This window comes from Diadema antillarum, unplaced genomic scaffold (assembly GCF_040938485.1).
Source record: "Diadema antillarum isolate AM-2024a unplaced genomic scaffold, OU_Dant_1.0 scf00000024, whole genome shotgun sequence".
NCBI lineage: Eukaryota > Metazoa > Echinodermata > Echinoidea > Diadematoida > Diadematidae > Diadema > Diadema antillarum.
In genome coordinates this window covers 1,130,103-1,136,471 of record NW_027270913.1, presented here as the reverse complement: position 1 = coordinate 1,136,471, position 6,369 = coordinate 1,130,103, and positions in this window count along the sequence as shown.

Here is a 6,369-nt window from a genome sequence, read left to right as displayed (position 1 = left end):
ATTGTGATCGAATTTTCACTCTCTCTACAAAACTTGAACTTTACACAGGAACCAATGATGTGTATGGGAGTGTGCACTTACAATGACCCTGAACAATGGACCTGGCTGCCACCTGTCCCGAGCTCTGCTGCAAGGCACATGAATGCTTAATCAATTATTCATGTGGATTGCCCCGAGCACTGCTAGTCTGAATTCTTGACACAGGGTGAAATGCATGCACATGAAAGAAGTAAGCACATGTTTCCATGTGCTTGCACACACCACATTTCAGAATGAACAAAGACTAGCTGCGATAGTGAAATTTCTCATGAAACATTCCAATCCTGGCCATTGTCCACGACCATTGTCTGGGTATCAACAACACATTCCACGCGTGTTCATTCACTACCCCACTTCCAGTAAGAAAACATAATTTGCCTTGTTTTCAACAGGAAAATTCACAACCTTAAAAATGGTGCCCCTCTTCGTTTTTTAATTGATCATACTCGCTTAAGTTTCACGATTGTGAAATCGAAGAAATTACGGAGATCTATTTTCAATACCAGTCAGGAACTAGCAAAACATCAAACTATGATCTAAAAGCTTCTTGAACACTGGCAAAATAATCGTTTACTTTGATGCTAAAATGGACTACTATATTGACATCAAAAATAGGGAAATTAGGTATCAAATTAATGAGCATAATCAGCTCTATAACCTACCTTACCATCCTGGGTCAAACAATGCACTGCGAAAGCTATGAAAGCTGTTGTTGCGACCTCTGCAAAAACTCTCGCAAAGTATCGCGAAATCTCGTCAGTCTCAAGGGCACAAACTGCGTAAACGTGATTCTGAATAAAATTGTCGTTCGTGCCTCATTATCGCACACGCTGCGGACTGACTGCCCAGTCCTTGCCACCTCGTTCAGGTGAGGAAGATCCTGGCCGTAGCTGTCCCATCGCAAACCGTCAGTCAATAATAGTATCAGCTTTTGCTGCTTTTATACACGAAAGACAATGGCGAATGAATGATTGAATAGATTGATCAACAAGTCCATGCCAACGCATTCATTTCTACAAGCATACATGCAGCAATAATAAATGACTGCAGTGTTACACCAGCGGGTAGAGGATAAGATGGGAAATTTGCTAATGATACTTGATTGAAGCCCATATCGGATGATCATATTACCCACCTTCAAAAAAGGTAATGTTTGTAAAAGAAAGCACAACTTCTAATGTTATTGTGTGCTTTGTCGCTTTTCAGTTTGCCGGGTAAAGTGGCTTGTGTACTCGTTATCGTTCATTATCTACAGCAACGATTGAAACATAGTCACGAGCACGTGGCCTTCAGTATGCTCAGTAGATTGCAAAAGATACGACGTACCATGATCACACAAAGTTTGACTTTGAACCCCTCGCGTTATCCCGAGTTCGACAAATGCTTTATGTATAATGTATAGGCACTACATCGCGTAAGTGACAGAAAAAGAAACAGAAACAAAGTTCTTTAACATACCTTTCCTTCCACAGCCTCTGATGTTGAAAGGGTAATGCTGAGAACCAACGCAGTTACAATGACAGTAACTTTTCCTGCACACATCTTGAGACAGTCGATATATTCCAGTGATAGGGCCTGTAGATGTCTGGGGCCTAGCTGCTGTTAAACATGGGAGTTAACCTGCTGGTGACTTTCAGGAAGCTGACCTTACAACAGCCGTTGTAATGATATCAGCGTATCATATGATGTCTAATTCAGCCGGAACCATAACGGCAGCGAAATGTATTTCCTGTTGGCCTTATTTAAAAAGACTTTGATCATACCTTTGGTAGCAAAGTACTCACACCGCAATCAAACCATGCGATGATTAGGGAGGGACTAACTTTTGCAGCTCACCAGTAAAGAGGAGCTTTAGTGTGTTACTTTATGCTAGCTAGGCTTAGTATGGTGCAGCCAATTATCTCAAGTATTAGCAGTGTTTACTTGACCAAGACCGCAGAGATGACTATTCAGTAAAGCCTCAGTGGGGGTAACTAAATTTAAGGGGACCCATGATAATTTACGGGCAAACGTCGAGGTAAATATGATGTGTCGCCCGTTTAGTTCGTATCAGACAGAGCACGCGCGTCTGATTTATTACACGGGAACTGAATTTGCATGTACATATTATTGTTTCCTTCTGCAGCATAGTGTTTTCAGGCTCCCCGTAACCTCCGTGTCACCTTCCTTTATGTCAAAGATCAAGATTGCATTGTTGACTGATGATGAAAGCTCGATGTTAAACCATGGAGGTACTCGTTTAACTATCAAGCCGTTTAAACTCATTATATCAATTTAAAAAAGAAATCGTATCAAATAATAACCGGTATACGCTGTGCTTCATAACAGAGTCCTGCTATCAAGACTTTATACTGTAATTCGTTCTTTTTTCTTTCTCTCCCCCACGCCACCTCTCACCAAGGAGTTTCGAGAAATGGAGTCACGACAGTCTTATTCGCTTTGATCCCGTGCTCAAAGCCGCCACTCAAAAATATTTGAATATGTGTCAAACTGGATCTGCCGCAAATCAGATGCAAAGACAATTGACTCGTGTCTCATTGCATAATCACAAGCCACTTTCCAAGGAAGATATGTCTTTGTGATGGCAATTACTTTTCGCTATCCGTACTTACAAACGATGGGCGGTAGACAATGGTAAAGGCACGGGGGTACGCGAATAGAAATTGCTCAAATATTGCTGAAACAGATATCAAAATTACTCGACTGTACGTGTCTGTACGCTAATCTGACATATTGATTTATAAAGAACTTTACTTGAAGATGATACCATATTAGTTTCATTTGGCGGAAATAAGGAGAAAAGTGATAAAACCGGCTTTCCATGAGGGTAAAATTTCAAACACTTTCACAAAATACAGCTCAGATTTACACTTTTGCACATATTTTCGAACGGAATTGATGTTTGTTTTATATGCTTTGTCATTAGGTGAATTTCATTGCATTTGATATATAAACGAGCAGCATATTTATACCCGATATTATGTTAGCGTTAAAAATGAATCTTCAGATCGCTCAGAAAGATGGCGGCTTCAAGCATCGGACATCAAAGGCACAAATGCACCTGTGGAATTCTTTTGTCCATCCATAGAAAACTGACAGCCGATTGAATAATTATAGTCAGTTGTAACTCCATCTCTCGAACCTCCTTGCTCTCACAATAGACCCACATTTACACTAAGCATTATTGAGTACTGAGCCTAAACGTGCAGGCATGGTTAGATATGATATTACTGACCTGAACTCTGACACCATTTAGACACTGAACCATTTGCCTGCATTGCTCATGGGGGGGGGGGGGGGGGGGGGGGTATTTTAGACATTATCCCGTGAAAAAGTGTCCACGGAAACAGGGTTGTAATCATATTCTAACACAATGGATATGGGGGCTTGCATATCCCGTCCTTCAGGTTTTTGTCGATGATCTTGTTATGGAGACTGTAGAGATTAAAACGCTGGGGGCGGCTTTCATCTTCGTGGCTGCTCGTTTCCCTCCTAGTAATGCAGGGCTTGTAAAAAACATTCCTCGCATGAACATATACGTTATGTCACACTTTGTGATTTTGTTAACGGTTTTCCATTACTTTGAATTACAATCATGAATACAATATCATCGTTATCTAAACTGGACAACGAGATCAAAATTTACTCATTTAAAAGTTAGTCATATCATTACCCATGAGTACTTCCTATCTTTTTCCCGTATTCCCTCGAAATCTTAGGCTTCATGTTTGTAATAGGTCCTATAAAATTTAGCAAATGTTGCTTTGTTATCATGTGTTCTGTGTAACAGGCAAAAGTTAGCCGATGGCAAAAGCAAAAAAAAAAAATAAATAAATAAATAAAATGTGAAGGAAATTCTGATAACCTGTTAAATTCGAAAATTGACAGTAGTGAAATCGATGTCAGTTATTTGCACATAAATTCCCGAGATTTTCACAAATTCTCCCTACACCTTGACAGTACAAACGCACAGACTTTTTTATTTCAATTGACTTATTTTAAGGTGTAGCTTTTGTTGAATGTATTGAACCGTCCTATTACACAATCAATCAGGGAGTATCGGAGACATTGTTGCAAAATGTTGACGATGCATTTGTTGTATTTCCTGATTATTGAAATGGCATAATTCCCGAAGTAATAGAAGTGGAGAAGTTTGAATTTATGTACCCCATACTTGAAAATGCAAAAGATATGCATATTTAGCTATCTTAGTATGAATGTACTAAGGGCATCGCAAACATTTTCTCGAATTTATGACAAGTGTTAGAAAATAGCTTAGAACACAGTAGGCCTATACCTCCGCAAAAACGCCTGCTATACTTTAATAAAGACTTTCAGCAACCTTCAAATTTTATTTTGAATTAGAGGAAAGAGGCATTTATATAAGGTGACTTTCAAATGCATTTTATTTAAGAATATATATATATATATATATATATATATATATATATATTTCCTTATGGTTATGAAGTTATTGATATGTTAACTGTAATCTTTTTTACAGTAAAATATTTTATAATTTCCTAGAAAAGATGAAATATATACTGCCGGGAATATCACTTATATTATAGTGTAGGTGATCATAATAGTCGCATTTTTTCGTGTGTATTACGTGGTAATAAGTTCTCATGGTAATAAGTTTTATTTTGATAAAAGTAAGAAGGGGGTGTGTTTTTTTTTGGCCCAAATTGCAAAAGAAGAAAATGTTACATGGTAAGATAAAAAAAAAATAAAAGTAAGAATTTTTTTCCGAATTGCAATTGATCAATAAGGAAATTTTGGAAAATTAATGTAAAAGGAGTTGATTTTGAACAATGACAAATTCATGGAAGTTTTTAGTACGTTAGTCTTTTTTTTTAATGTAAAAATAGAAACAAATAAAATTAAAATCTATGGATTTCAAATGAAGTTGAGAAATTAGATAAAAAACAGAAACTATGTTAAATATCAAACTTATGTCCGAAAAATAGTTATGAACATGGGAGAAATAATCTAAATGCGTTCATACAAGATTTACAAAATGATATGCGTAAGCACGTCATTGTGAATTATATTACAAACACTTTTTGTGTTGCAAGAACATGCAATTCAGAACACAACTTCATGTAACTAAGCACATAAATACAAAATGTCTTGAATGTTTACGTCTTATGAATACATTATCTATTTCAAACTGCATCAATCTAGTACTCATATTCAATGGGATATTACCTAGGGATAATCATTGATGAATGAATGAATGAATGAATGAATGAATCATTACCAGTGAAACCTGGTCTTTTTATAATTTGTATGTACCTTCTTTTATTTTAATATGATTTTCCTAGAATTTCAACATTATTTACGGGGGTCAAAACTTTAGAATATATTATCTGTAAAGCTGAACGAAACTTATTTTATCAATATTATTTTCAAAGAAACTTGAAATAATGCTTGTTAAATAGATATGAATAATCAATAGCCTGTTTTATTTGTTGCAAATCTGTAAATGTATTTTGTGTATTTATGTATATGTATTTTTGTATTTATGTATATGTGAAACCTGGTCCTTTTATAATTTGTATGTACCTTCTTTTATTTTAATATGATTTTCCTAGAATTTCAACATTATTTACGGGGGTCAAAACTTTAGAATATATTATCTGTAAAGCTGAACGAAACTTATTTTATCAATATTATTTTCAAAGAAACTTGAAATAATGCTTGTTAAATAGATATGAATAATCAATAGCCTGTTTTATTTGTTGCAAATCTGTAAATGTATTTTGTGTATTTATGTATATGTATTTTTGTATTTATGTATATGTATGAATAAGGCCTATGTTAATATCTGTGATGTAGTATTTGGTGCATGTCATTTGAATTGTTTATTCATAATAAAATGCAGCTTTAAAGTAAAGTCCTGCCAGGTCACACGGTCTTCTTTCAGTTCCCTATTAGTCCCCTCGTCCGCTGCATTAGTGGATGATGGTATTTTGTTTGTTGCTTGTTTATTTCTCCTTGCTTGTATGTCGAATTTCACTTTGTGATGTGTAATACTGAGATGTGAAATAGATATACAATGTAATTTCACAGCTGTTTCAATGTAGTATTGTCGCTCTCATGCTTTAATCACAGGTGTTTTTCTTTTCTTTTCTTTCTATGAAGTTTTTGTTCAGTGTCTTCACTGACCATCTATGTCTTGTCTAAAACATTATTGTCACAAATTGTATTCTTTTACAAAGTGCCACGTCTTATTTTCCGACCGCCATTTCAAAAAAGAAAAAGAAAAAAAAGAAATACCGATCACAAGTTACGCAAGTTTCAAATAACGTTTATTTCACTGGCTTT